Consider the following 10,530-nt stretch of genomic DNA (forward strand, 5'->3'; position numbering starts at 1 on the left):
CCAAGGAATTCAGCTATGTAATTCCTTAATGAAAACTCAAGTTAGCCGTCAACCTTTTATGGAGTTTTAATTACAAACAGGAGGAAGAAAGGAATTAGAGATAGAGAGATAGAGGGAGAGAGAAAGGGGAGAGAAGGGAATAGGGCTTAAATACCCCTTCTGTTTAGGCTGGGCCAAAAGGCCCAAGCCCTTAGATAGCTGGGGCAATGAAAGGAGATCAGTCCCTATTACTCACATGACCAAAAATGGAGAAAGTCTCCGGGGCCCCCACCTTCAGCTTCCTTCAGTGCAAGCTTCTCAGAGCACACCGCAACCACTCCGACAAACTCCTCAACCACCCCGAGTCTTCAGACCCCCCTATCCTTAAGGAAACCATCCAAGTTCCCTCCCCTCAGTCCTCACATCTACCAATCACCTGTCCATCAATTTCCCTGTGCCAATGGAGGCTCTAGCTTAACCCAGGACCGCCCAGAGGTCTCTGGCTTTGCACATGTCTGTTGAAGGTCATATTCTCAAATAATTAAATCTTTGATCCTTTGCTACAGCCCTTTCTAAATCCTGTTAACCTGAGTAGGGTAGAGATTGGAATAATTAAATTTTGATCTAGGCTGCAGCCCTTCCTCAATCCTGTTAGGACTGAATAGGGTGGAGATTGATTCCAAGTATCTCCATTGTATCAATTCTAAAATCAATCATGACTCAAAGAAATTCCTGTTCTATGCTTAAGCATAGGTCAAAGTCCTTTCCATTGTTCAGCAAAAGGTTTCTGTCCTAAAGTAATCTTAAGAAGGGAGGAGAAGGAACCTCCCATGCCAATGGGGTTCACATTCCAATAGTCAAGACCCACTATCAATAGGAAATTTTTCAAGTATGAAATTTCCCAATGGTGAAATTTCCAACATTTATAAGTCTAAGAAATTTTGAGGTTTACACTATTCACTGAGCCACTTAGCTGCCCCTTCCTCTAATATTCTTGACCTTTTGTTTCCATATTAATTCTGTTAGGATTGTATCTAATTTCATAAAGCATCCCTTTGAAATTTTGATTAGTATATTGTTAAAGTGGCAGATCAATTTCTCGAATGTTATTATCTTTACTATATTAGTACAACCTACAACAAACACTAATTACCAAAATAAGTTAGCTCCTTTGTTTCTGTCAACAATGCTTTGTAGGTATATTTACATAATTCTTATGTGTCTTGATGGGCAAATTCCAAGATATCTAATGCCTACTGTTTCAGTTTTAAATGTTCTTTTTTCTTTCTATTCGAATATCTTGGATATATATCTTGTCTATAGTTAGACCCTAGTGATTTTATGTATTGCTACTTTGTTGAAGCTATTTATCATATCAAATTTTTTTTTATTCTCAAGGATTTTCTAAGTCATCATATTCACAAATGGAGGTTGTTTTTTTTTTTGCTTTGTCTCTTTTAGTGCTTACTGTTAATTTCTTTTTCTTGTCTTGTTCTTATAACTGGCATTTCTAGTACTATGTCAAATAATGATGGTAATAATACATATCTGTTGAATCCTTGATCTTATGGGAAAGCTTACAATGTTTGTTATAAATAATGCTAGCCTGTTGAATTTAATATGTGCTTGGAGGAAAAAGCAACTGTATATGATTAAAAACTCACAATTATGTGTTCATTCTTTTCTGTTCTGCTTTTATCTAGAGGAGCTTGTTTTTTAGTTTGTAAAGTTCAGAATAAAAAAACAACTTAAAGAAACTGTTAGCCTTTGGCTTGGGTTAGATTTTCTTTTATCATAATATAGAAAGATTCTTTCATTTCTATGTTCTCTTCTGTTTTTGACATAAATAAATACAATAATTCAGATGGCTACAATTTTTCTTTATTTATTTTTACCATATGGTTTTATTATTAACTTTATTAATTATGCTAATGGTTTTCCCAGTGTAAACCTTAAAATTTCTTAGACTTATGAATGTTGGAAATTTCCCCATTGGGAAATCTCATACTGGAAAATTCCTACTGATAGTAAGAACTCTATTGGAATGTGAACCCCCTTGGCATGGGAGGATCCTTCTCCTCCCTACTTGGGACTGCTTTAGGACAGAAACCTTTTGCTGAACAATGGAAAGGGCTTTGACCTATGCTTAAGCATAGAACAGGAAGTTCTTTGAGTCATGATTGATTTTAGAATTGATACAATAGAGATACTTGGAATGACAGAACCAGGTCTTGAAACTACAATCTCCACCCTACTCAGAGTCAAAGGATTCAGGAAGGGCTGCAGCAAGGATCAAGATTTAATTATTTGAGAATATGACCTTCAACAGATATGTGCAAAGGGGCAGACCTCTGGGCGGTCCTGGGTTAAGCTAGAGCCACCATTGGCACAGGGAAGACATGGACAGTGATTGGTAGATGTGAGAACTGAGGGGAGGGAACTTAGATGGTTTCCTTAACGATAGCCGGGTCTGAGGACTGGGAGGAGTTGGAGAGGTTTTGCTCTGAGAGGTTGTGCTCTGAGAAGCTTGCTCTGAAGGAGGCTGGAGGTGGAGGCCCCTGAGACTGTTTCTCCATTTTGGTCATGTGAGTGATAGGGACTGATCTCTTTTCTTTGCCTCAGCTATCTAAGGGCTTGGGCCTTTTGGCCCAGCCTAAACAGAGGGGGTATTTAAGCCCTATTCCCTTCTCTCTCTCTCTCTCTCTCTCTCTCTCTCTCTCTCTCTCTCTCTCTCTCTCTCTCTCTCTCTCTCTCTCTCTCTCTCTCGCTAATACCTTTCTTCCTCCTGTTTGTAATTAAAAACTCCATAAAAGGTTGACTGCTGACTTGAGTTTTCATTTAGGAATTACATAGCTGAATTCCTTGGTGACCTTAAATTAATATAGATCAGTCTTTTAAAGTGATTTCCTTGTCACACCAGTGCTCAGCATAGTACCTGGTACATAGTAGGTAGTTAATAAATGGGAGGAAATTTAAAGAATGATAGTCAGTAGGGATCGACAGATAAAGTAGGGGGGGGCGGTTGAGGATGAGAGAGACAGGGGCATGTTTTATAAGTAGTAGGGAAGCAGTGGACAAGCTTTGGGAGAAGACAAGATGGAATAGTATCACATGTACATGTAGAAAGTTATGCATTGGCAAGGAAAAGGAAAAATGTAAGACAGGAGTGAAAGAGAAGATGGTAGCAGAGGGGATCTGAGTTGTGTGAAAGGAGGAGGAGGAAAGAGAGATTTTGGTGAATGGCCCCAATTTTTTTTAAACCCTTACCTTCCATCTTGGAGTCAATACTGTGTATTGGCTCCAAGGCAGAAGAGTGGTAAGAGCAAGGCAATGGGGGTCAAGTGACTTGCCCAGGATCACACAGCTGGGAAGTGTCTGAGGCCAAATTTGAACCCAGGACCTCCCACCTCTAGGCCTGACTCTCAATCCACTGAACCACCCAGCTGCCCCCCACCCCAATTTTTAAAAAATGATATATGAGGTGAGTTTCTCAACTGAGAGGGTAGAGGGAAGGAAAGCTTGGGAGATTTGAGGAGGGATGAAAAAGCCATGGAAAAACCACGGAGGTGAATGAGATAGTGAATCAATTAGGGATGTATAAAAGTATTGCTTTATCTTAGTAAGGGTTCAGTTGAGCTTATGTAACATAAAGTTCAGGAATTAAGTTTATCTATAAGAATGATCATTGGACTCATTGGTGCTGATGAAATGACCAAGTGAGTATTGAGAAATAATATGTGTGTCCAAGACAGAGACCTGTCCTACCCATGCATACAGAAAAGGATACAGATGATCCATCACAGAAAATAAAGGAAATTCAGATAAGAAAAGATCAAGGCAAGGTCAATGTCATGAAAACTTATGGAGAGAGATTCTAGGAGGAGGAAATAATCATCTGCCCCAAATACTGCAGAAGTATAAATACTGAGAAAAGGTTATTAGATTGATCAATTAAAAAATCATTGATTGATACATGTAAAACTCAGTGGAATTGCTAATTGGCTATGGGAGGGTCGAGGGAAGAAGGGAGGGAAAAAACATTAATCATGTAACCATGGAAAATATTCTAAGTTAATTAATTAAAAACTAAAAAAGAAACTACTGCTTTAATTTTTATTATTGTATATTAAAATAAATGACATTTCATTTGCAAAAGAATTTTAAAAATAAAAAACAATTTTAAGAAATCATTGGTGTCCTGATAGATAAGTAATCAAAGAATGTGAACAATTACCAAATGAATCCCAAACTATTAGCAGATATATGAAAATGCTCCAAATTACTGATAATAAGATAAATACAATTTTGAAAATTGACAAAGATGACAAAAGATGGAAGTAGTCAAGGTTGGAAATGCTATGGGAAAAAGGCATACTGATACACTGTTGGTGGAGTTGTAATTTGATTTTAAACATTCTGGAAAGCAATTGGAAATTACTTCATTTCTCCCCACCTCCCCACCCCCAAATGTCCATCCCTTTTGATTCAGGGCTCTCAGTACTAGGCATTCATTACAAGGATAATAACAGAAAGAAAAGTCCAATTTACAGCAGAATATTTGTAACAGCACCTTTTAGGGCAGCAAAGAACTGGAAACTTAATAAATGTCTATCAGTTGAGGATCGGTTAAACAAGATGTGGCATATGAATGTAATGAAATATTGTTTTATAAGAAACAAGGAATATAAAGAAGTTACAGAAGCATGGAAAGCCTTATGAGCAGAACCAGAAAACCAATATACATGGTGACTTTAACAAGGTGAATGGAGAGAGAGGGGAGAGGGAGAGAGAGAGAGAGAGAGAGAGAGAGAGAGAGAGAGAGAGAGAGAGAGAGAGAGAGAGAGAGAGAGAGAGAGAGAGAGAGAGAGAGAGAAAGAGAGAGAGAAAAGGAGAGACAGAGAGAGAGAGAAAGAGAGAGAGATAATTTTTTAAAATTATACTTCTTGCTTTTCAGAGGTTAGAGCTTATGGGTGCGGATCATGGAACATCTTAATTTTGCTGAACTGTTTCTTTTTCTCTTTCTTTTTTTATTCTTATTTTAAGGGCCAACTTACCAGGTAAGAGGAGGGGGAGAGAGATATTCAGAAATAAAGTTGATGTAGAAACAAAAGATAATCCACAAAGATTAAAAAAACAAAAATTGTTTTTTCAGGTCCCTGAGGAGAGCAGTTTCAGTTACATGATGAGGTCAGAAGGCAGATTGAAAAGGGTTAAGGAATTGGAGAGGCTGTGGAGGTTAAGGAAGAGGAGACAATAAATATAGGTGCTTTTCCTAGGAATTTGGCTGTAAAAGAGGATGATATAAGATGATAGACATCCTGATAGGATGGCAGGGCAAAGTGATTGGATTTTTTTTGTTGTTTTGCTTTGTTTATAAGGATTGGAAAGATCTGAATGCATCTGTGGTTAGGAGAGAACTAATGAATAAAGAGAAATAGAAGATTATGGTGGTGGTAGAGATGATTGAAGATGTCAGGAAATGTGAGGATATGGGATCAAGAACACAAGTCAAAGGATTAGTCTTGACAAGGCAAGAGGCAACCTATTTCTTATAGATTAAAGCAAAGGAGGAGAGAATAAGAGACGATGTGGGAAATTTAGGTATGGCATTAGGCAAAGGCAATGTGGTGTAGTGGATAGAGAGTCTTGGTGACCCTCTGCAAGTCCCTTAATCATTCAATACCGATTTTTATTGAGAGGAAATGTCTTTACCAAGGAGTTCAATTTATCAATGAAATCACAAGTCTAGTCCGAATCAAAGAGAATAGGAATAGTCATGATCAATTACTTCAATGTTATCAGTAAAGTATATTGCTACTTTCTGCTAAGAGCAGGAGAAACGAAGGGATATAGGTGGATTGAGAGGAGTCAAGATTTGCCTGCTATATGACAGGCATTATGCTAAACCCTGAGGATACAAAGAAAGACAAAAACAAAACAAAAGATAGCCCATGGTAAAAACAGTACTGTGGTGAGTATATAAGAGATTTGATCTCCAGGAGAAGTAAAAGAATTTCTGGGCAGTGGTGAGGGTTCAGTTGAGATTAGATAACAAAAAATTATAGTGGATTCACTATACATGTTACTTCCCCCAGGGGTGTTCAGGGGCCCAGTGATAGGAGCAGAGAAGATGGATGATGAAGGTGTTCCAGGATTGGAGGGGTAAAAGATTCAAAGGTAGAAGACAGGAGGAGAACTAAATTAACTAATTTATAGGGTTAAGATCATATAGGGATGAAAATGAGACCAGAGGAAGGGTAACAGACTAGGAAAACAAGGAGAGGTGGAGTGATTTGAAGTTGTAATGTATACAGAGAATAGTTTGGGGAGGTAGGAGGCATGAGGAGAGATGGAAGGGTAGGAGACTTTTCATTTAAAGGAATTTCACAATTCTGTATCCTAAAGGTTAAACACTTTAGGCTAATGATGAGATTTAAGGCATAACTGTCCCTATTTGTGGCTGAGCTGGAGTGAAAATTTGGGTTGGGGGAATTGAGGAGTGAATAATTAGTAACTGAGAGAACATACACAAATATATTGAAGAGGGGCAGCTAGGTAACAGAGGATTCAAATATGATTGAATATACGTCTTAGCTATGTGACCCTGGTCATTTAACCCTGATTGCCTAGCCTTTGCGGCTCTTCTGTCTTAGAATTAATACTAAGATAGAAAGTAAGGGTTATATATATATATATATATATATATATATATATATATATATATATATATATATATATATATATATATATATATATATATATATGTATGTATGTATGTATATATGTGTGTATATATACATATATATATACATATATTTAAACATATATGTATACATATAATTTAGGTCAGAGAGAGAGAGGGAGAGAGAGAGAGAGGGAGGGAGAGAGAGAGAGAGAGAAAGAGAAAGAGAGAGAGAGAGAGAGAGAGAGACTGAGAGAGACTGAGAGAGAGAGAGAGAGAGAGAGAGAGAGGGGGGGGGGGGGAGAAAGAGAGAAAGATGACTCAATTATAAAGGGAGAAGACTGTGAACCTTTTACTAAATTCCATGGGAAAGGAACAGAAAGGCCTGGGGGTGGGTAGAAACCTATGAAATATGAAGAAGTTAAAGTTTTGGCTCCCCAATCATGTTCTCTAGCATTGCCATTCTACCCTATGCCCAACTTTTGCAATGATGTCTCTAACCATTAAAATATGTGTTGATTTAATTTGGAGAGTCCTTTTGTTCATCATAAAGTTTCTCTATTAATTTTCTGAAACAAATATCAGCACAGGAGATGCAATCATTTTCATGGTGCTCTTTTTCCAGGGTCTCATCACAAACAATGCAATCTCAGATAACCAAATGTCCCATGAAATGATGTTTCTTGTGACTTTTCAACACAGGATCAAATCAACTCTAACAGCTCTCTTATTTGCTTCTCTAAGGAGAAGTTGTGAACTATCCTTCCATTTAGTACTTAGCACAGTGTCTGACACATAGTGGTAGTAGTCTCTCGGTAACTGAGAATGACGAATGTCTTTGTGCGTTTTCATCTATGATAGATGAGTGTGCACAAAGACACTTGTGCGTGAAAGAGATTTAAGTGGAAGAGTCGATGCACAGAGACAGTCCCACACTCTCAGCTTTGGAAGCCTGGGTCCAGTGGCACGAAAAGTTGTTACATCTGGAGATTCCCTCAGCTGCATTGGATGGCCGTGTTGTCTTTTGTGCTCCAACGCATCCTAAGCATTCCACAGTGCTTTGCTGAGTCACCTTCTCAGCTGTTGAAACTTCTTGTTGGTTTCTTCCACCTGTTCCGCCGAAGCAGTCTTCACATGCTGGGTGAGCAAAGCCCTGGTTCACCAGGGGTCTATGACCCGATGGCTACCCTCACAAGACACATAGTAGGAGCTTTAAAAAATGCTTATTTCTTCTCCTTCTGTCTTCTGGTTTTGCTTAGAGGTATAATGTAAAGAGGCAATGTCATTCAGTTTCTTCTGTAGCATATCCTTTTCTTTCTTTTTCTTTTTAATCCTTACCTTCTGTCTTGAAATCCAATACTAATTATTGGTTCCAAGGCAGAAGAGAAGTATCTGGGGTTACACATAGCTGGAAAGTGTTTGAGGCAATTTTGAATTTGGGACCTCCTATCTCCAAGTCTGACATTCTATCCACTGAGCCACCTAGCTGCCCCAGTATATCCTCTTCTTAGGTTCTGGAAAAAGATCTCACATTGAGAGTACCATTGGCTAAGTTCATATTAATAAACAGTAGAAAAAATTCTGGGTTAGGAATGAAGACTATATTTATCTCCTAAGAAAATTTCATAGAATGCAATCTTTTTCAAAAAAATTATGTAGCATGGAGATTATTCTTTAAATATTTGATAGAATTCATTTGTTAATGTTTCTGTTGTAAGAATTTTTTTTTTGCTGTTTTGTTTTGTTTTTCATGAAAGTTAATTTGCCCTCTGCCCCTTTTTCTACCACTCTGCTATTGTCACTGCAGAGGAGGATAGGGACTTCCCAAGACTGTTATTTTGTATTTTTCTTTGTTTCATGAGTTGCCATGGCCATAAAAATTATCACCAACTCTCCAGCCTATTGGTAATGAGTATTTCTCTAGTTAGCTAAGCTGGACCTCTGAAAATAGATATATTCTGAAGCTGGGACTTAATCAAAGACTGCTCGGCATCATAGAACCTTGAAAAGACTGAAGTAGAACGTAAATTGCTTGAAGGAAGGAATTGTTTTGTAATTTAAGAATATAGCACAGTGATGGCAAACCTTTTAGAGACCATGTGCCTAACTGCAACCCTTATGCCACATGAAAACCCCCTGCCTTATGCCACATGAGAACCCCAGACAAGGGAGGGGGGAAGCACTCTCATTGGATTGCTGGGAAAAGGGGCAGGTGATGTAAGAAATGTCCTCCGGTGCATGTGAAGAGAGGAAAGCGATCAGCCCCCACTGGCACACATGACATAGATTCACCAACATGGATCTAACACATATTAAACACAACTTCTGGTTAATTAATGAGTTGAACTGTGTGCCATTGGCATAATTTTCAAGACAAGGTCATATTGCTATTATGATGAAGTATAAGAGTTAGATCATAGGATCATAGAATTCAAACTGGTAACACCTTATAAGGTAATCTAATCTAACATCCTTACTTTTCAGAAGAGGTATCTAAATCTCAGGAGAGGTTTCTCTCCTTGCCTTCCCTTCATTGCCTCCTCTTATCTATTTTACTCAGCCCAGAAATTCATCTCAGCTGCTGCTTATTTGTTCACAGAGCTGGGATGAAGGAGAAACCATTGATTCTATTTGTCTCATAACGGAGAACACCTGGGCCTTACTATCTGTCATGCCTTGATGACCTCCAGAACCCTGACACTGTCATTTGAATAACTAATGTAACATAAGGACCCCAGGGCCTTCCTATTTGCCCACTAAAAAATGCTTAGGGTTTCTTAGAATTCACTTAATAAATAATTATTAAGGACCTACTATATACCAAGCATTGTGCTAAACATGGGGATATGAAGAGGCAAAAGACAGTCCCTGTCCTCTAGGAGCTTACAATTTACTAGATAATATGCAAACAAATATATACCAAGGATGCTATGTATAGGATAAATAGGAAATAATTGTAAGAGGGAAAGCACTGGGATTAAGAGGGCTGAGGGATCTGGCCTCAAACATTTGATAGTTGTGCAGCCTGGGGCATGTCACTTAACCCCAGTTGCCTAGCCCTTTCCACTCTTCTGCCTTGAAACCAATACCTGCTATTGATTTTAAGATGGAGGTAAGGGTTTAAAAAAAATAAAGAGGAGTTGGGGAAGGTTCTGTAGAAGATGGGATTTTAGTTGGGACTTAAAGATAGCCTAGGAAGTCAGAAGTCAGAGTAGAGGAAGCAGAACATCCCAGACATAAGGGACAGCCAGAGAAAATGCCCAGAAAGAGGGAATATCTTGTTCATGGAGCAGCTGGAAAGCTAGTTTCACCAGACTGAAGAATGTGTTAGGGAATAAGACATCATGGAACAGTCTTAATTTGCTTGTGAATTAGATTTAAGTGAGGTAGAGTTGCACAAAGTCATCAGCTTCATTCTCTCTTTCAGAGTCATCAGATTCCAATGGTAAGACAAAAGTCAGAATGACTGACAATGTCCCAGGATACACACTTGGGTCTTTCATGTCTCACCAAGTTCTAAGCATTTCATGGAGCCTGCTTCAGGTGCCTTCATGGCCAATGGGACAAACCATCATCATCCACCCATTCCACCAGAGGAAGTCTTCATGCGCTTTGGCTTTGGGTAGATGTCTCCCCCTAACTCACTGATTTGAGGCCAGTTGGTTACTCTCAATCTGGTTTAGCCTGTCTTCCCAGAAGGTTTTGCCTGGGTGTGGCTGCTATGCATGCTACAGCTTCTAGGAGACACAGATAAGAGTTGGGTGAAACCAAAGGTAAGATGAGCAGCCCTGAAAAGGGCTCTGCAATTCCTCACACCAAAGGTGCTAGTCCTCCAGTAACAACTCATTCACCCTCAGGAAGTAGGAGGA

This window comes from Monodelphis domestica, chromosome 2, assembly GCF_027887165.1.
Source record: "Monodelphis domestica isolate mMonDom1 chromosome 2, mMonDom1.pri, whole genome shotgun sequence".
NCBI classification, from domain to species: Eukaryota; Metazoa; Chordata; class Mammalia; order Didelphimorphia; family Didelphidae; genus Monodelphis; species Monodelphis domestica.